The sequence below is a fragment of the Triticum urartu genome, chromosome 2A, assembly GCF_056163025.1.
Source record: "Triticum urartu cultivar PI428250 chromosome 2A, HENAU_Tu73, whole genome shotgun sequence".
NCBI lineage: Eukaryota > Viridiplantae > Streptophyta > Magnoliopsida > Poales > Poaceae > Triticum > Triticum urartu.
The window spans coordinates 624,664,201-624,686,228 of NC_141874.1; the positions used below are offsets into that span (position 1 = coordinate 624,664,201).

The window sequence follows — 22,028 nt, forward strand, 5'->3', positions numbered from 1 at the left end:
GGTTCTTTTCGGCTTTCTATTTTTTTTTATTTTGTTCTTTTATTTTGTTTTTTTTTCAAAATTTCGCAACATCGCAAAATTTGTTCTCAAATTTAAGAAAAATGTTCGTTTTTTCATTCTTTGTTCATGAGTTTCAATAAATGTTCCTATTTCAAAATTATCCATGTTTTCCAATTTTGTTTGCATTCAAAAAATGTTTAGGAATTTCAAAAAGTGTTCCAGCTTTTCAAATTTGATCACAAATTTATAAAATGTTCATGTTTTCAAATTTTGCTCACAAATTGAAAAAACGATCGTAAATTCCATAAATTTTGTTTGGGAGTTTGAGAAAATGTTTCCGTTCCAAAATTTGTGCGCAAATTTCAAAAAGTGTTCATGTTTACAAGTTTTGTTCGGAGTTTTGAATAATGTTCCATTTCCAAAATTGTTTGCAAATTTAAAAAATGTTTGTTTTTTCAAATTTTGTTCTGGAGTTTCCAAAAATGCTTGCGTACAAAAGTTGTTCTTGTTTCCAAATTTTGTTTTGAAATTTGAAAAACTGTTCCTGTTCAGTTTTTTGGTAGTTTAAAAAATGTTCCCGTTCTGAAAAATATGTTTGCATCTCCAAAATTCGTTTGTGTGTTGAAAAATGTTTGAGTTTTCTCAAAAAAATTTCTAAAAACTAATAATGTTCGCTTTTGATAAAAGATTCACGTTTTGTTTTTGAAAAAAATAATCGTGTTCGAATTTTCAAAAATTGTTCAGAATTAAAAAAATGTTCCCATTTTCAAATTTTGTTCAAGGCTGAAGTTTTTAAAAGTTGTCCAGAAATTTAGAAATGTTCCATTTTTCAAATTTTGTCCACAATTTCTAAAATGTTTGCACTTTTCAAAATATTCTCCATTTTGTTCGTGTTATATAGAAAATGTTTGGGTTTTCAAAAAAACATTGCCGTTGAAAAAAGCACTATCAGGGGATCTTCGGTCCGATCCCTCATTCAGAATTTAACTTTTGCGAATCTTTTACAGTTTTCCGCTGTCGACAGTTTCTTTTTTGATTTGCGCTGCTAATCTAACACAACACCTGGTCTAGCACAATGGCTTTCACGAAATTCTATCGTTACAGGGTAGCACGAAAAAAGGAAAAAAAAACACCCCAAAAAATTGTTCTCAACGAGAATCAAACTCGCGCCTTAAGAACAGCGAACGTGTATGGCTAACCACCTGACCTAGTTTGCTGGTAGAACTTTAAGGGTATATTTTTTGTGAGAAAATTTCTGATCTACTCATTTTCAATCATGGCAGTACAACGAATACCAAAAAAAAATAAAAATTACGTCCAGATTCGTAGACCACCTAGTAAGGACTACAAGCACTGAAGCGAGCCGAAGGCACGCCGCTATCATCGCCTCTCCATCGCCGGTGTCAGGCGCAACTAGTTGTCGTAGACACTCGAGAAGTCGTCGTGCTAAGGCCCCGTAGGACCAGCGCACCAGAACAGGAACCGCCGCTGATGAAGAATAACATAGATCAGAAGGATCCAACTCGAAGACACACGAACATAGACGAACAACGACGAGATCCGAGCAAATCCACCAAAGATAGATTTGCCGGAGACACACCTCCACACGCCCACCAACGATACTAGACGCACTGCCGGAACGGGGTCTAGGTGGGGAGACCTTTATTCCATCTCCAGGGAGCCGCCACCGTCTCGTCTTCCTGAGCAGGACACAAACCCTAGCAAAACTGAAAGAGACGACTAAAAACGGAGACCTCCTGCCGGCCCTTGCCGAGATCCACCGCGCCCCCATAGCCCTAGGGCCACCGGAGAGGAGCGGATCTGCATTGGCGCCGACGGGAGGCAGAAACCCTAGCTCTTTTTGTGGAGGACGAGGAGGCGGCTAGCAGGGAAGGCTCCCACGATAGTATATTTGTAGTCGCGTAATTTATTCCACATGTAAACGTTTACTCTAGCGCTTTGATTTTTATGTTCTTTGATTTTTTTGGAAAAAAAGCTCATGAATTATAGAAAAGTTGATTTGTTTTGAAAAAATAATCAATTTTGAAAAACAGTTCACGATTTTGAAAAAAAATAGTTCACAAATCTTGAGAAAAAAGTTCATAGATTTGAAAAAGGTTCATAAAAAATCAAAAAATGTTCATCGATTTTGAAAAAAGTTCACCAATTTTGAAAATAGTTCATCAATTTTAAAAAATAGTTCACAAATTTGAAAAAAGTTCATCGATTTTGGAAAAAGTTTACAAAAAGTGGAAAAAATCATCGAATTTGAAAAGAAGTTCATCAAAATTGAAAAAAACTTCATCGAATCTGAAAAAAGTTCATCGACATTGAAAAAAGTTCAATGAAATTCAAAATATGTTAATCAAATTGGAAAAGTAATTCATCAAATTTGAATAAAAGTTCATCAAAATTCAAAACAAGTTAATGGATTTTGAAAAAAGTTCATCGATTTGAAGCAAATGTTCATTTATTTGTGAACCAATTCATCGAACCAAGACGAAGAAAAAAAGAAAACAAAAAATTTAAAAAGGAAGAAGGGCCAAGAACGAATAATAGAAGAAAAGTTAAAAACCAACTAGATCCCGCCCGGTGGTCGCGTGATTACACTCGCGGTCCTTGATGAGGGAGGTAGCCGGTTCCAATCCTGGCAGCGCCCTTTTTTGCACATTAAGACACAACAGAAAATACATAGATGGGCCGACCCAGGTGTTGGGGAACGAAGTATTTCAAAAATTTTACTATAATCACGCAAGATCTATCTAGAAGATGCATAGAAACGAGAGGGGAGAGTGTGTCCACGTACCCTCCTAGACCGAAAGCGGAAGCGTTTAGTAACGTAGTTGATGTAGTCGAACGTCTTCGCAATCCAACCGATCCAAGTATCTAATGTACGGCACCTCCGCGTTTAGCACACGTTCAGCTTGATGACGTCCCTCGATCTCTTGATCCAGTTGAGGACGAGGGAGAGTTTCGTCAGCACGACGGTGTGGCGACGATGATGATGAAGTTACAGGCACAGGGCTTCACCTAAGCACTACGACGATTCGACCGAGGTATGTAACTGTGGAGGGGGGCACCGCACACGGCTAAAACAATTGATCTTGTGTGTTCTAGGGTGCCCCTTGCCCCCGTATATAAAGGAGGAGAGGGGAGGCTAGCCGGGCCCTGTAGGGCGCGCCAGGAGGAGGAGTCCTACTAGGACTCCAAGTCCTAGTAGGATTCCACCTAGAGGAAACGGGGAAGAAGGAAGGAAGAGGGGAAAGGGAAGGAAAGGGGGGCGCCGCCCCCTTCCCCTAGTATAATTCGGACACAAGGGGGGGCAGACCCTCTTCGCCCTTCCTCTCTTCCCACCAAGGCCCATCAAGGCCCATTAGTTCCCCCGGGAGTTCCAATAACCCCGCGGCACTCCGATAATTATCTGGTACCTCTCGGAACTCATCCGGTGTCCGAATAACATCATCCAATATATCAATCTTTATGTCTCGACCATTTCGAGACTCCTAATCATGTCCGTGATCTCATCCGGGACTCCCAACAATCTTCGGTCATCAAATCATATAACTCATAATATAAATCGTCATTGAACGTTAAGCGTGCGAACTCTACGGGTTAGAGAACTATGTAGACATGACCGAGTCACATCTCCTGTCAATAACCAATAGCGGAACCTGGATGCTCATATTGGCTCCTACATATTCTACGAAGATCTTTATCGATCAAACCGCATAACAACATACGTTGTTCCCTTTGTCATCGGTATGTTACTTGCCCAAGATTCGATCGTTGGTATCATCATACCTAGTTCAATCTCGTTACCGTCAAGTCTCTTTACTCATTTCGTAATGCATCATCCTGTGACTAACTGATTAGTCACATTGCTTGCAAGGCTCATAGTGATGTGCATTACCGAGAGGGCCCAGAGATACTTCTCCGATACGCTGAGTGACAAATCCTAATCTCGATCTATGCCAACTCAACAAACACCATCGGAGACACCTGTAGAGCATCTTTATAATCACCCAGTTACATTGTGACGTTTGATAGCACACAAGGTGTTCCTCCGGTATTCGGGAGTTGCATAATCTCATATTCTGAGGAACATGTATAAGTCATGAAGAAATCAATAATAGCAATAAAACTAAAAGATAATTATGCTAAGCTAACGGATGGGTCTTGTCCATCACATCATTCTCTAATGATGTGATCCCGTTTATCAAATGACAACACATGTCTATGGTCAGAAAACTTAACCATCTTTGATTAACGAGCTAGTCAAGTAGAGGCATACTAGAGACACTCTGTTTGTCTATGTAATCACACATGTACTAAGTTTCCGGTTAATACAATTCTAGCATGAATAATAAACATTTATCATGATATAAGGAAATATAAATAACAACTTTATTATTGCCCCTAGGGCCTATTTCCTCCAGTCTCCCACTTGCACTAGAGTCAATAATCTAGATTACATAGTAATGATCCTAACACCCATGGAGTCTTAGTGTTGATCATGTTTTGCTCATGAGAGAGGCTTAGTCAACGGGTCTGCAACATTCAGATCCGTATGTATTTTGTAAATCTCTATGTCTCCCTCCTTGACTTGATCGCAGATGGAATTGAAGCGTCTCTTGATGTGTTTGGTTCTTTTGTGAAATCTGGATTCCTTCGCCAAGGCAACTGCTCCAGTATTGTCACAAAAGATTTTCATTGGACCCGATGCACTAGGTATGACACCTAGATCGGATATGAACTCCTTCATCCAGACTCCTTCATTTTCTTCTTCCGAAGCAGCTATGTATTCCGCTTCACACGTAGATCCCGTCACGACGCTCTGCTTGGAACTGCACCAACTGACAGCTCCACCATTCAATATAAATATGTATCCGGTTTGTGACTTAGAGTCATCCGGATCAGTGTCAAAGCTTGCATCGACGTAACCGTTTACGACTAGCTCTTTGTCACCTCCATAAACGAGAAATATATCCTTAGTCGTTTTCAGGTATTTCAGGGTGTTCTTGACCGTTGTCCAGTGATCCACTCCTGAATTACTTTGGTACCTCCCTGCTAAACTAATAGTAAGGCACACATCAGGTCTGGAACACAACATTGCATACATGATAGAACCTATGGCTGAGGCATAGGGAATGACTTTCATTTTCTCTCTATCTTCTGCAGTGGTCGGGCATTGAGTCTGACTCAACTTCACACCTTGTAACACAGGCAAGAACCCTTTCTTTGACTGATCCATTTTGAACTTCTTCAAAACTTTATCAAGGTATGTGCTTTGTGAAAGTCCAATTAAGCGTCTTGATCTATCTCTATAGATCTTGATGCCCAATATATAAGCACCTTTTGCCAAGTATCCTTTTATGCTATTAAAAAATTCAGTATAATTTCCAATCAAAAATATGTCATCCACATATAATATCAGAAATTCTACAGAGCTCCCACTCACTTTCTTGTAAATACAGGCTTCTCCAAACGTATGTATAAAACCATATGCTTTGATCACACTATCAAAGCGTATATTCCAACTCCGAGAGGCTTGCACCAGTCCATAAATGGATCGCTAGAGTTTGCACACTTTGTTAGCACCTTTTGGATCGAAAAAACCTTCTGGTTGCATCATATACAACTCTTCTTTAAGATATCCATTAAGGAATGCAACTTTGACATCCATTTGCCAAATTTCATAATCATAAAATGCGGCAATTGCTAACATGATTCGGACAGACTTAAGCATCGCTACGGGTGAGAAGGTCTCATCGTAGTCAACTCCTTGAACTTGTCGAAAACCTTTCGCAACAAGTCGAGCTTTGTAGATAGTAACATTACAGTCAGTGTCAGTCTTCTTCTTGAAAATCCATTTATTTTCTATTGCTTGCCGATCATCGGGCAAGTCAACCAAAGTCCATACCTTGTTCTCATACATGGATCCCATCTCAGATTTCATGGCCTCAAGCCATTTCGCGGAATCTGGGCTCATCATCGCTTCCTCATAGTTTGTAGGTTCGTCATGGTCAAGTAACATGAACTCCAGAACAGAATTACTGTACCACTCTGGTTGACCTACGATGTTTGGTTGTAACTTGATCAGAAGTTTCATGATCATCATCATTAGCTTCCTCACTAATTGGTGTAGGAATCACTGAAACTAATTTCTGTGATGAACTACTTTCCAATTCGGGAGAAGGTACAATTACCTCATCAAGTTCTACTTTCCTCCCACTCACTTTTTTCGAGAGAAACTCCTTTTCTAGAAAGGATCCATTCTTAGCAACGAATATCCTGCCTTCGAATCTGTGATAGAAGGTGTACCCAACAGTCTCCTTTGGGTATCCTATGAAGACACATTTCTTTGATTTGGGTTCGAGCTTATCGGGTTGAAGCATCGCAGCCCCGAACTTTAAGAAACGACAACTTGGGTTTCTTGCCAAACCACAGTTCATATGGTGTCGTCTCAACAGATTTAGATGGTGCCCTATTTAACATGAATGCAGCCGTCTCTAAAGCATAACCCCAAAACAATAGCGGTAAATTAGTAAGAGACATCATAGATCGCACCATATCTAATAAAGTACGATTACGACGTTCAGACACACCATTATGTTGTGGTGTTCCAGGTGGCGTGAGTTGCGAAACTATTCCACGTTGTTTCAAATAAAGACCAAACTCGTAACTCAAATATTCTCCTCCACAATCAGATCGTAGAAACTTTATTTTCTTGTTACGATGATTTTCCACTTCACTCTGAAATTCTTTGAACTTTTCAAATGTTTCAGACTTATGTTTCATCAAGCAGATATACCCATATCTGCTCAAATCATCCGTGAAGGTCAGAAAATAACGATACCCGCCGCGAGCCTTAACACTCATTGGACCGCATACATCAGTATGTATTATTTCCAACAAGTCGGTTGCTCGCTCCATTGCTCCGGAGAACGGAGTCTTAGTCATCTTTCCCATGAGGCATGGTTCACAAGCATCAAGTGATTCCAAAAGCTCATCAACATGGAGTTTCTTCATGCGCTTTACACCAATATGACCTAAACGCCAGTGCCACAAATAAGTTGCACTATCATTATTAAACTTGTATCTTTTGGCTTCAATACTATGAATATGTGTATCACTACTATCGAGATTGAACAAAAATAGACCACTCATCAAGGGTGCATGACCATAAAAGATATTACTCATATAAATAGAACAACCATTATTCTATGATTTAAATGAAAAATAACTGTCTCGCATCAAACAAGATCCAGATATAATGTTCATGCTTAACGCTGACACCAAATAACAACTATTCAGGTCTAATACTAATCCCGAAGGTAGATGTATAGGTAGCGTGCCGACGGCGATCACATTGACTTTGGAACCATTTCCCACGCGCATCGTCACCTCGTCCTTAGCCAATCTTCGTTTAATCCGTAGCCCCTGTTTCGAGTTGCAAATATGAGCAACAGAACCAGTATCAAATACCCAGACGCTATTATGAGCATTAGTAAGGCACACATCAATAACATGTATATCAAATATACCTTTCACTTTGCCATCCTTCTTATCCGCCAAATACTTGGGGCAGTTCCGCTTCCAGTGACCAGTCCCTTTGTAGTAGAAGCACTTAGTTTCAGGCTTAGGTCCAGACTTGGGTTTCTTTACTTGAGCAGCAACTTGCTTGCCGTTCTTCTTGAAGTTCGCCTTCTTCTTGAAACTAGTGGTCTTGTTAACCATCCACACGATGCTCCTTCTTGATTTCTACCTCCGCGGCCTTTAGCATCGCGAAGAGCTCGGGTTGTCTTATCAATCCCTTACATAGTATAGTTCATCACGAAGCTTTTGTAGCTTGGTGGCAGTGATTGAATAACTCTGTCAATGACACTATCATCAGGAAGATTAACTCCAAGTTGAGTCAAGTGGTTGTGGTACCCAGACATTCTAAATACATGTTCACTGACATAACTATTCTCCTCCATCTTGCAGCTCTAGAACTTATTGGAGACTTCATATCTCTCAATCTGTGTATTTGCTTGAAATATTAACTTCAACTCCTGGAACATCTCATATGCTCCATGACGTTCAAAACGTCGTTGAAGTCCCGGTTATAAGCCGTAAAGCATGGCACACTGAACTATCGAGTAGTCATCAGCTTTGCTCTGCCAGCCGTTCATAATATCTGGAATTGCTCATGCAGCGGGTTTTGCACCCAGCGGTGCTTGCAGGACGTAATTCTTCTGTGCAGCAATGAGGATAATCCTCAAGTTATGGACCCAGTCCATGTAGTTGCTACCATCATCTTTCAACTTAGTTTTCTCTAGAAACGCATTAAAATTCAAAGGAACGATAGCATGGGCCATTGATCTACAATAACATAGACATGCAAAATACTATCTGGTACTTAGTTCATGATAAATTAAAGTTCAATTAATCATATTACTTAAGAACTCTCACTTAGATAGACATCTCTCTAGTCATCTAAATGATCACGTGATCCATATCAACTAAACCATGTCCGATCATCACGTGAGATGGAGAAGTTTTCAATGGTGAACATCACTATGTTGATCATATCTACTATATGATTCACGCTCGACCTTTCGGTCTCAGTGTTCCGAGGCCATATCTGTATATGCTAGGCTCGTCAAGTTTAACCCGAGTATTCTGCGTGTGCAAAACTGGCTTGCACCCGTTGTATGTGAACGTAGAACTTATCAGACCTTATCATCACGTGGTGTCTCGGCGCGACGAACTATAGCAACGGTGCATACTCAGGGAGAACACTTATACCTTGAAATTTAGTGAGAGATCATCTTATAATGCTACCGCCGTACTAAGCAAAATAAGATGCATAAAAGATAAACATCACATGCAATCAAAATAAGTGATATGATATGGCCATCATCATCTTGTGCTTTTGATCTCCATCTCCAAAGCACCGTTATGATCACCATCGTCACCAGGTTGACACCTTGATCTCCATCGTAGCATCGTTGTCGTCTCGCCAACTATTGATTCTACGACTATCGCTACCGCTTAGTGATAAAGTAAAGCAATTACATGGCGATTGCATTTCATACAATAAAGCGACAACCATATGGCTCTTGCCAGTTGCCGATAACTGTTACAAAACATGATCATCTCATACAACAATTTATATCTCATCACGTCTTGACCATATCACGTCACAACATGCCCTGCAAAAACAAGTTAGGCGTCCTCTACTTTGTTGTTGCAAGTTTTACGTGGCTGCTACGGGCTTCTAGCAAGAACCGTTCTTACCTACGCATCAAAACCACAACGATTTTTCATCAAGTGTGATGTTTTAACCTTCAACAAGGACCGGGCGTAGTCAAACTCGATTCAACTAAAGTTGGAGAAACAGACACCCGCCAGCCACCTGTGTGTGAAGCACGCCAGTAGAACTAGTCTCATGAACGCAGTCATGTAATGTCGGTCCGGGCCGATTCATCCAACAATACCGTCGAATCAAAGTAAGACGTTACTGGTAAGCAGTATGACTATTAGCACCCACAACTCTTTGTGTTCTACTCATGCATATAACATCTATGCATAAACCTGGCTCTGATACCACTATTGGGGAACGTAGTATTCCAAAAAATTCCCTCCAATCACGCAAGATCTATCTAGGAGATGCATAGCAACGAGAGGGGAGAGTGTGTCCATGTACCCTCGTAGATCGAAAGTGGAAGCGTTTGGTAACGTGGTTGATGTAGTCGAACATCTTTGCGATCCAACCGATCCAAGTCCCGAACGTACGGCACCTCCGCGTTCAGCACACGTTCAGCTCAATGACGTCCCTCGGTCTCTTGATCTAGTTGAGGACGAGCGAGAGTTCCATCAGCACGACGACGTGGCGACGGTGATGATGAAGTTACCGACGTAGGGCTTCGCTTAAGCACTACAACGATATGACCGAGGTGTGTAACTGTGGAGGTGGGCACCGCACACGGCTAAGACAATTGATCTTGTGTGTTCTAGGGTGCCCCCTGTCCACGTATATAAAGGAGGGGAAGGGGAGGCCGGCCGGCCCTGGGAATGCCAGGAGGAGGAGTCCTACTAGGACTCCAAGTCCTAGTAGGATTTCACCTAGAGGAAAGGGGGATGAAGGAAGAAAGAGGGGGAAGGGAAGGAAAGGGGGGCGCCGCCCCCTTCCCCTAGTACAATTTGGACCCAAGGGGGTGGGGTGGGGCGCGAACAGCCCCTCTTGGCCCTTCCTCTCTTCCACTAAGGCCCATCAAGGGCCATTAGTTCCCCCGGGAGGTTTTGATAACCCTCCGACACTCTGATAATTATCCGGTACCTCTCGGAACTCATCTGGTGTCCGACTAAGATCGTCCAATATATCAATATTTATGTCTCGATCATTTGGAGACTCCTCATCATGTCCGTGATTTCATCCGGGACTCCGAACAATCTTCGGTCATCAAATCATATAACTCATAATACAAATCGTCATCGAACGTTAAGCGTGACCCTACGGATTCGAGAACAATGTAGACATGACTGAGACACATCTTTGGTCAATAACCAATAGCGGAACCTGGATGCTCATATTGGCTCCTACATATTCTACGAAGATCTTTATCGGTCAAACCGCATAACAACATACGTTGTTCCCTTTGTCATCGGTATGTTACTTGCCCGAGATTCGATCATCGGTATCATCATACCTAGTTCAATCTCGTTACTGGCAAGTCTCTTTACTCGTTCAGTAATGCATCATCCCGTGACTAACTCGTTAGACACATTGCTTGCAAGGCTCATAGTGACGTGCATTACCGAGAGGGCCCAGAGATACCTCTCCGATACACGGAGTGACAAATCGTAATCTCGATTTATGCCAACTCAACAAACACCATCGGAGACACCTGTAGTGCATCTTTATAATCACGTAGTTACGTTGTGACGTTTGATAACACATAAGGTGTTCCTCCCGTATTCGGGAGTTGCATAATCTCATAGTCTGAGGAACATGTATAAGTCATGAAGAAAGCAATAGCAATATCAATAAAACTAAACGATCATTATGCTAAGCTAATGGATGGGTCTTGTCCATCACATCATTCTCTAATGATGTGATCCCATTCATCAAATGACAACACATGTCTATGGTCAAGAAACTTAACCATCTTTGATTAACGAGCTAGTCAAGTCGAGGCATACTAGAGACACTCTGTTTGTCTATGTATTCATACATGTACTAAGTTTCCGGTTAATACAATTCTAGCATGAATAATAAACATTTATCATGATATATGGAAATATAAATAACAACTTTATTATTGCCTCCAGGGCATATTTCCTTCACCAGGACGCCGCGGGGGTGTGCGTCGGTTTGCGCCCATGCCTACGGGCGCCCGGCGGTCGCTTGGTTACACTCGCGGGCCTTGACGAGGGAGGTAGCCGGTTCAAAGCCAGTGCCCTTTTTGCGGATTAAGACACAACAGAAAACACGTCGATTGGCCAGCCCAGGACGCCGCGGGGGTGTGCGCCCGTTTACACCCATGCATGTAACGGGCGCAACAGGTGCCGTTGAGAGAATGCCGTCGATTAGGTGGTTTTGCTGGAACTAGCGCTATAAGCCCTAAGGGAATCTCCAACGCCGACACGTAAGCCTCCCACAACCGGTTGGATCGGGCTGTCTGAAGCGCGAAAGCCATTCAATGCGGCCTTGTATCAGTCCGTGGAGCGGTTTGAACGCGATTTCTTTCGCAAATTGGAGACAAAAGTGAGAAGGTTTGCGGGAGTTCGGACCAATCCCAAGCCTGTTTCTAACCGTCCTAACTCACCAAATACTGCTCACCCCTCCGGCGCGTTTTCGCTTAGCGCCGCTCTAGAGTGTCAGCGCCCACATTCATTCCCGTCTAGAGCGGACGCGACCGCTCACTGGCGCAGGCATTGAAGCGATGCGCCAGCCGAGAGAGCACCACCCCGCCGCTTCTTGGTGCAGGCGACTGCCGTGTGTTCAAACGACACTTCGGTCGCCTGTCCGTCCGTCTGCCGCCCACATTAATGGCACACGGTTGCCTAGCCATCTCCTTCGGCGCCACCTGTTCGTTTGCCGCCCACCAGTGCTATATAAACCGCTGCCCAATGCCCCGGCCATAGCCACAATCATCCCTGTCCACACCACTCCCCGTCATGGATCCCTTCACGACCAAAACTTTGAAATAGGCTGGCGTTGGAGCAGAAGAAGGTCATGATCACCATTGCTGCCGACTGGCAGGCTGACAGGCAGCCAAAGGACGTGCAAATGGAGGACACCTCTGACGACGAGCCAACGCCACCCTCTTTTTCCTCCGCGGCACCCTCGCCGGTGCATTGCACCCTGACCATCGGCGAGGCCCGTGCCCGTTATATGGACATGGTGCAGGAGGGGCGGGAGAAGAAGTTCCGGAAGGCGTAGACCGACGCCAACTACAACCACAACCTCCTCCAGGAGCATCTGCAAGCGGAGGAGCAGGTCGCCGTCGGCAAGGCGGTCGCACCAGACGTGGACCTGGCATAGCAGGAGGCGCTGCTCGATTCCTATCGCTCCGCCTCACCCGCTGGAGGTACCGACAGCGGGTGGCAGAGGTGGCGGCTGCTGGCAAGGAGCGGGAGGACGATGCGGGCGAGGCGTTGTTCGGCATTACTGATGCTGAGGAGGCCGCGCCCCGACGCCATGAACACAAAGAAGTCGACACGTTCGCAGGCGCCGCCGACAGCGTGGAAGAGTAGTGCACAGTAGGTCGCCGTCGCTCGGGTCCCAAGAAGATCACAACTCCTTCCCTCCCGTCGACGCCAAGCTTGATGGGCTCAGCATCGATGGCCAATTAGTTGCTTGGTGACGACGTCGAGGCGGACAACTTTACTTCCAGGGGCTCCGGAGGCGGAGCTGGAAAGAGGAAGCTTCCGTTCTCTTGGTTCATGGCCGGAAACGAGGACCAGACGCCGGCGATCATTTAGATTAGCCCGCCTAGGACCGTTTTCATATATTTGTAATGAAATCCGTCACGTTTATATGCAATCTAACATGTTTGTATGAAATCAGGTTGTGTTTATATGAAGTCCACACTTATTTGTATGAATTTCGTCCGATTAATTTGAGTGGTTGTGAAAATGTATGCTGCTACGGTTGGATGCCTGACTCCCGCATCCATGTCCGCACATTGGTCCGCCCCTGTCTGCGCATGGATACAGGAGGTTTTTTTGCGGGTTGAGAGATGAATCGCGGTGCATGCACCCGCACGCCATTGGGATGGGCCGAGACCAAACAGATTGGACAACTCTTCTATTTTCCTATTACTTTTTTTATTATTTTATTATTTTACCTTTTTTATTTCTTATGACATTTCCCCCTTTTCTTCTTTTGTTTCCTTTATAATTTTTTCCTTACCATGCCTGCCGCTACGCAACAGCGGGATAGGCCAAGGCTTTGACTCTTCTGATTATTTTATTTTCCGTTTTTCATTTACTCCTTTTTTAGTTTCCCCCTTTTCTTTTTATGTTTCTTTCAATTTTTTCCTTTTGTTTTATATTTTGATGAAAAGAATATGTAAACACTTTTGAAATTGCATGAACACATATTCTGATAGACATGAACAATTTTCTGAAACGTGTGAATTCTTTTTGAAATACACGAACCTTTCTTGTGTATAGATATTTAGAGAAAAAGAGATGAACATTTTTATACTAACATACATGAATAATTTCTCCATTATTAAAAAATTATGAAGATATTCAAATAATTATTAGTAAATTATGCTTTCGTTTTCCCAACAATTTAAGAGTTTAAGTTTTCTCAGGCGATGTCCCCGTAGGCCCGGTGTTTCACTTTCAACTCTCCTGTCCGGCCCAAAAGGTTCGAGCAAGGCCCCCATAAGGCCTTTATTTCCCGTTACTTGTATGAGAAATGAGAAAGCTTATCTAAAAAAAAGGAGAACTGAGGTTTCTCGAAAAAAAAAGGAGAATTGAGAGAGCACCTTGTGACTTGGACAGAAATGCAGATATTGCAACTCCCTACCCTAAAAAAAGATCTTTGAACTCCCTAAAGAAAAAGAAAAAGGAAGAGATGATTTTGCACTCATGCATCGGGGCCTACTCATGCCCTAACCTTTCGATTTTCTTTAAACATCACAAGTGCTAACGACCTAACCTCTCATGTCAAGTGGACTAGTTCTCTGTGGCTCCCACCGGAATATCTTCACAACCTCCTCGCCAAGATTCAATAGAAAAAAAAATTCTTCGTACAATTTGAACGGTTCCACCACGAGGATTTTTGATTAAGAAAGCCTAAACAATATTGTCTCGCAAACCCCAACACACGTTACACGTACTGTCATGCGCGCGCCCACAACCGCACATAAAATAGGCGTTGAGTAGTAGTAACATGCTTGACATTGATATACCGATCCAGACTGAAATTATTGTTTTCCTGTCCGCGGATGGACATATAGCTTGATGGCCAAAAAGGCACATGCACATCAATTCAAACAGCTAAGAACACCATGTAGGCAGGCCTCATCGCGTGGGTGAGTAGCCGCGAGAATTGATGTTACTTTAATTGGAGACGGGCCTGTGTGTAGGACATACTGTCAGTTAACTAATTAAACTAAAAACATGATTTCTTCCGGTATGTCGATGTGTTGGGAGTTGAGAGTGCAGCTTCATTACACCAATAATTGAAGAAACTGTCGGCATTTTTTTGTGTGTAAATGCACACGGTTTATGTCCCTGACAACAAAATAATTTCACAGGTAATCTACCGGGTGCCCTCCCATCACTTTTATTGCGGAGTTAATCGCATCATCTTACATTCTTTATTAGCAAAAAGTACTACTCATGTCATTCTCATGAACCGGGATACTAATTTGGTGGTATCCGTGCCCAAACACACCATGGCTGGGAGGGGATGGGGGATATATACAGTTCACTCTTTTTTTTGGGGGGGAAATATATAGTACAGTTCAGTCGAGGCCGAGACGGAACACACAGAGGCTGACACAGGTCGACCATGGGACGGAGCCCGGAAGTATGGGGGACCGTCGGCGAGCGAAAGCGACGCAACGGACGAGAGCTCAACGGTTTCGTCAGGGCGCGCAGCCGAGAGGGCCCGTCGCGGCGGTGGGCCTCGGCCCGGGCCCTCTCTGTCCGGAATTAGTAGGAATTGTTTGAGTCCTCCCACCCTCTCCTGCATCTGCATGCATGCACCACCAGTGTAGTCCCCCAGCTTTGTTTCTTTGGCCTGGACACACAGCTCACCAAGCTCTCTCTCTCTCTCTCATGCTACACAGATGCCACACCACTCTATCTATCCATCTCTCTCTCTCTCACACACACACTCTCACATCAACACACACACACTCTCTCTCATGGTCTCCTGGAGTTGCAAATTGCACGGTCTGGGCAGGGGTCATAACGCAGCTTGTTGGGATGTGGTTGGATTGGCTTCCATCGATCTGATCACATGCACCAATTAATCCTAAGAAAGACGTGGCCTAGGGCTGAGAAGGAGATCGGCAGCGGCCAGTGGGGGTCAATGAGCTACAGGGACTAGCTAGAGGGGAACCAACGTAAGTAATACTCCTTCCGTTTGAAATTACTTGTCTTGAAAATGAATATATACATCTATTTTCAAGACAAGTAATTCCGAATGGAGGGAGTACTACGCACGTAACGTAAGTCCAGCAGATCTCTCCGTCATTGCCACCTCATCGACCGATCGATCGAGCCAGTGCCTAGCGGTGGATCTGCTGCTCGCTGCACAGGACGGAGGGACAGTGCAGAGGCTTTTATTAAGGTGGTTGTTTCAGAAAGTCTCCGCCCACTCTAATAACACATTTATCCTGTCCTACCAGGAGAGATGAGAATTTTGCTGCCACGGCACTGTTTATTACGCCATCTGATACTGTGCAGTTGGGACTTTACATATGTGCACCGTTCAGTACGTAGTACGCACGTACGTACGCATGCCTGCTGCCTGCGCGCTGCACAGGACCGGCCGCATGCATGCTTGCGCTAGCTACATGCATGCGTACGTACAACGACTAGTGCAATGAAGTTATGCCCAATAAAAAGGCGTACGTACGTCCTCTCCTAAATGTAATCAGAAAGGCGTCTAGCCTGCACAATTAAGGAGCACTACGTACGCATACGTTTGCGCGTACCTTGACCTCCAACGGCGATCTGTATACGGAGTTACGGAGTATAGTTAGTTATGGATGCAATGGCATCAATATAGAAAGACAAGAGGGACGATGGAAGAGATTTTTCTGCCGATGGATGGATCTCCATCTCTCTCTCTCTCTCTCTCTCTCTCTCTCTCTCTCTCTCTCTCTCTCTCTCTCTCTCTCTCTCTCTCTCTCTCTCTCTCTCGTAGCCAGTGGTCCTCTTAAGTTTTTCTTCCCATATCGAGCATATGCCCGTACCGCTACCAATCTACCATGCGTCGTGTACATTTGTAGTTTCTGGCATCAACATTAATCCCATGTGTGGCCTTTTCAGCATATTCGTCATAAATTCACCACTGTCTCGCTGAGGCCAAGTAAATACTCGAAGTTCGAACCTTTTTGACATTGTACTGCTGCAGCTTGCGCCAGTTAATCCTTACCTGAGCAGATCATAATGTAGAGATCGATGTCCATTGTATAAACTCCGTGGTGATCGAGCATCGAGGGAGGGAGCGACAGGCACTGCGAGGGTGTGGATGGCCGGCCGGAGCTGAGGGAGGAGGCATGCGCGCGCAGGCTGGGGGTGAGTGGACCACCAATTATGCATGGGCTGTGATGAGGAGGTCCCGATCCCACACCCAAGGACACGTTGTAGAAGCATGGCCCGGCCAGTACACTAACCAGACCCTGACCTGGTCTCTGCGCGTCTCGGCCGGATCGAGCAACAGCGGTACGGCTCCTGCACGATCGGGAGAAGAGATCGATGTACGAGCGTGTGATAGCGGCTCGCTACCTCACCTATAGCCACATAGCCGGTGCCTGGCTAGCTAGCTAGCTGCTAACATTATATGCGTGTCATGCGCGGGGTGCCTTGGCTAGCTAGCTCACAGGAAAGATAATCCGGAGGTGCATGCGCGCGTGGTCCTCCTCCGGCCATGCATCCATAGCTAGCACAGGCACGCGCCAGCGCGCCGTATGATGCGCCCACACCCGCCTGAGCCTGCCCGGCCGGCATGCCTGTATCGGTGTACGTATGCCGTCTGGTCGTGGGTACCATGCATGCGTCGAGCTACTTTTATTGTACGTATGATACTCTTCTCTCTCCTTTTTGTTCGAGTCATGTGCTAATCTTTTCTCTATGATGTCAAGGTTTTTACCATCAGTCAGATGCCCGTGAAGGGACTCATCCTCTGTGTTGAAAACGCTGCCATGGCAGCCCAATGTGCAAGGCCAACACATCGAACCGGCAGATGTAAAACATAGTAGGCGGCACACACGGTCTTCATTGGCTGGTCGGCAACCAGGATGAATATCCTTGTTCAGGTCGTCTTCGGTTGGACAAGACAACAATGGCGCAAGGACATCTATTTCTTCTTGAAGACACTGCTGCGAAGAAGTAGACTTAGTCATATGTGTTTACTTCGTATCTTTGTAATGTTTCGGGCCGTAGTTGTCTTTATTATGTACTCTGCTGAATGATTAATAAATAATGCATGTGTGCATTGCAATGATGCAGAGGACGGGGGTTTCAACCTCCTTCTCAAATAAAATTAATAACAGGTGGCAAACATGCCAGGGGAGAAACATGAGAAGAACAACCAGATTCTTCGGTGAACGTTCTCCACCAACTGCCTGACCACCTCTGTGGAAGTTCTTCTATTCTACACCAGCAAGGTAGCTCGATATATGCAAGCTGAGATCAATTGAGATTTGAGAAACAGGTCGATTTCCTCATGCGGAATGGCGAAAATTAGTCTGTCACAAATCACCTAGAGCTATCTTGATCTATCCCATGTGTTTGCAAATACTCTAGGAGTCGGAAGGAACAATTTCTAATAGTTTAGAATCATATGATATGCTTGTTTTTAATTAACAAAGGTATGCTTGTTTGAATGCTAAGTATGACATAAAATTACCACTACATATATGCGTAGTCCATATAGTTAGTATAAGGAAAATTTGAACTTCTAGTCTCTCAACTATTTATGAATCTAGTTTTGGTCTTTAGCTAGGTTCGTTGCGGCAACAGATAAACTCAATCTTGAACTTTCAAAACCGGACATATATGGATCTCACCTAACTCAAAGAGTTTCGATTGATGGTCTGCCTGGTTTGTCAACACACTTTTTTAATATCAAGAGAACCTAGAGAAAAATGAGGGGAAATTCCAATAAAGTTGACAACTTATTATTGAAGTATCAAGATAAATGAAGATAAGAACCGAAACAATTAGAAATGGAAAGAAAGGCTTACGTATATCCATGAAAAAACAGGATGATTGGTGATTTATATGAATGTTAGGTTTGTTGTACTTTCCTAGGGTTTCACTTCAAGAACACAGCTACCTTTTTCAAATAAAAAAACTTTAAAATCTACTTATATCTTGTGTGGATTATTCTTAAATTTTGTTATTTCGAAACCATTGAGTGGATCAAAATGGAGTTTCACTTCCTAAATATCAATACCTTGTGGGTTCAGTTGAAGGCACATATTTTATATGAAAAAACCCTAGAAATACTTAATAAATAAATGAATTGCCTATATTGGTTGGTATAGGTCATAACAATTTGGAATGATCAAATACAACTATACGTTTTGTAAATATTACTATAGCTGTATTTTTAATTTTTATAATGGTATTTAGTGTTTTTATTTATACTAACCCAAATATGTGTTTCTGTTCAATTTAACTTGTAATTCTGTACCAGAAGGCACAAAAAAGTTATTTGGTTGTACTCTTAGTCCGATGAGGACTAGAACCTAGATCAGACGTCACGTATGTCTTATGATGACATATTATTCTTTCAGGGTAGGCAACATATTCATCGTCGATGGCCAGATGGCAATGGTGATTTCGTCAATCTTCAAACTCGACGACTTTGATTTTTAGTGGACATTGTGTGAGTGTCTGTGTGGTGGAGTTATCAGCGGTGGAGCAATGTTCAAGCTAGTAGGGTCCATGCTCCCAGCCTTGGTAAAGAAACGTGAATGATTCCCCCCAAAAGTTCTTGTCTAGCTCTGCTAGTGGTTGTGACCTTGTAAGTGTTAGTTGTGTGTGCACGCGCGCGTGTATGTGTATGTGTTTGTGTGTGTGTGTGTGTGGGGGGGGGGGGGGGGGTTGTGATTTAGTAAATTTGTGTGTGATTTGCTCAATGGCATGCATTATTAGGGAGTGGCTAGGTGTAAGTTGACTGAAAGCTGAAACTGGGTTAGTCGATTCTTCCTAGTCGTCAAATGCAAAACGAACAACCGGATCCTTTCTTCAACTTTCCTGTTGAACGTGACATATTTGTATTACTATTTCTATTTTCTCTAGCCTTGTATAGTTGACTTCTAGAGATATGGTAGGATTAGTTTCCTTGTCACGCAAGACATCCGAAGGAAATATGCCCAAGAGGCAATAATAAAATTGTTATTTATATTTTCTTATATCATGATAAATGTTTATTATTCATGCTAGAATTGTATTAGCCGAAAACTCAGTACATGTGTGAATACATAGACAAAATGAGTGTCACTAGTATGCCTCTACTTGACTAGCTCGTTAATCAAAGATGGTTAAGTTTCCTAGCCATGGACAAGAGTTGTCATTTGATGAACGGGATCACATCATTAGAGAATGATGTGATTGACTTGACCCATCTGTTATCTTAGCAATTTGATCGTTTAGTTTACTGCTATTGCTTTCTCCATAACTTATATATGTTTCTATGACTAAGAGATTATGCAACTCCCGAATACTGGAGGAACACTTGGTGTGCTATCAAACGTCACAACGTAATTGGGTGACTATAAAGATGCTCTACAGGTGTCTCCGATGGTGTTTGTTGAGTTGGCATAGATCGAGATTAGGATTTGTCACTCTGTGTATCGGAGAGGTATCTCTGGGCCCCCCTCGGTAATGCACATCACTATAAGCCTTGCAAGCAATGTGACTAATTAGTTAGTTACGGGATGTTGCATTACGGAACGAGTAAAGAGACTTGCCGGTAACGATATTGAACTAGGTATTGAGATACCGACGATCGAATCTCGAGCAAGTAACATACCGATGACAAAGGGAACAACATATATTGTTATGCGGTTTGACCGATAAAGATCTTCGTAGAATATGTAGGAACCAATATGAGCATCCAGGTTCCGCTATTGGTTATTGACCGGAGATGAGTCTCGGTCATGTCTACATAGTTCTCGAACCCGTAGGGTCCGCATACTTAACGTTCGGTGACGATCTGTATTATGAGTTTACGTGTTTTCATGTACCGAAGGTAGTTCGGAGTCCTGGATATGATCACGGACATGACGAGGAGTCTCGAAATGGTCGAGACATAAGGATCAATATATTGGAAGGCTATGTTTGGACATCAAAATGATTCCGGGTGAGTTCGGGCATTTATCGGAGTACCGAGGGGTTACTGGAACCCCCCGGGGAGTGTATGGGCCTTATTGGGCCTTAGTGGGAGAGAGGAGGAGGGGGCCAATGTGGAGGGCGCGCCCCCAAGCCCAATCCGAATTGGGTGGGGGCCGGCCCCCCTTTCCTTGCCTCTCTCCCCCCCTTCCTTCCTCTCCTACTCCAACTAGGGAAGGGGGAATCCTACTCCCACCGGGAGTACACTAGTAGCAAATAGGGCTTTGGTCACATGGCAATATTCACATTAGTCCCGGTTCAGTCACGAACCAGGACTAATGTGAGCATTGGTCCCGGTTCGTGCGGCTAAGGCATTAGTCCCGGTTCACCTGAGCCCTTTAGTCCCAGTTTGAGACACGAACCGAGACTAAAGGGTGCGATGCCCTTTAGTCCCGGTTTGTGTCTCAAACCGGGACTAAAGATTAGACCTTTAGTCCCTGTTTGAGACACGAACCGGGACTAAAGGGTGCGATGCCCTTTAGTCCCGGTTTGTGTCTCAAACCGGGACTAAAGGTCCCATTTTCAAACTCTACCCCCCACTGGATCGCCTTTTTTGTTTTGAAAAAATCAAAAGAAAATGATAAGAACTTCAAAAAATAAAATCCTTTGAGAGGTAGTTATATTACTACATCTACTAGTTAGGAAAATTTAAAAACTTAAATTTGGACATGTTCTGCAAAAAATGTAGGGAAAATGTAAAACGGCTATAACTTTTGCATACGATGTCGGAAAAAACGTATAATATATCAAAATGTTCAGAACGAAAATCCGCTTCCGATTTTGACTGCCTACGGCCTGTTTGCAAATTTTTAGAATCCTCAAATTCTAAAAGGAAAAAAAGTTATGCTCAAATTTCAGTTTTTTGTATTTTCGTTAAATCTGGTCAAACTATGGTCAAACTACTTATTCAAGAAGTATTAGTGTTATTAAATAATTATTCAAGAATATTAGTGTTACTAAATAATTATTTCATTTTTTTTTAATTTTTGTCAAATCTGGTCAAATTGTGGTCTAACAATGGTCAAACTACTTATTCAAGAAATATTAGTGTTACTAAATAATTATTTCGAGTTTTTTGAATTTTGGTCAAATCTGGTCAAACTATGGTCAAACTATTTATTCAAGAAATATTAGTGTTACTAAATAATTATTGTTTTGTACAATAATAGTTTCAAACTCAAATAGTGAAATGTGTGACTTCATGCTCAAGCTAAACTCCCGAGGGTTAATAGGATTGACATCTTACTATTGTCAGGAAAACAACAAGTGCAGACTTGGAAACGAAGGAGAATAGAACCCGAAAGTTAAGCGTGCTCGGGCTGGAGTAGTGAGAGGGATGGGTGACCGGTCAGGAAGTTAGATGATTTGGAATGATGAGGGGTGATTAGAGATTAGATGTTAAATTGAGCAGTGATGAGGGGTGGGTGATTAGAGATTAAATTATA

At 43.3% G+C, this 22,028-nt stretch overlaps 1 pseudogene; it reads right to left on the reverse strand.

Moving 5' to 3' along the window:
* Nucleotides 1–1,270: 1,270 nt before the first annotated feature.
* Nucleotides 1,271–12,690, reverse strand: LOC147986286 (uncharacterized; annotated as a pseudogene).
* Between the last annotated feature and the right edge of the window lie 9,338 nt (nt 12,691–22,028).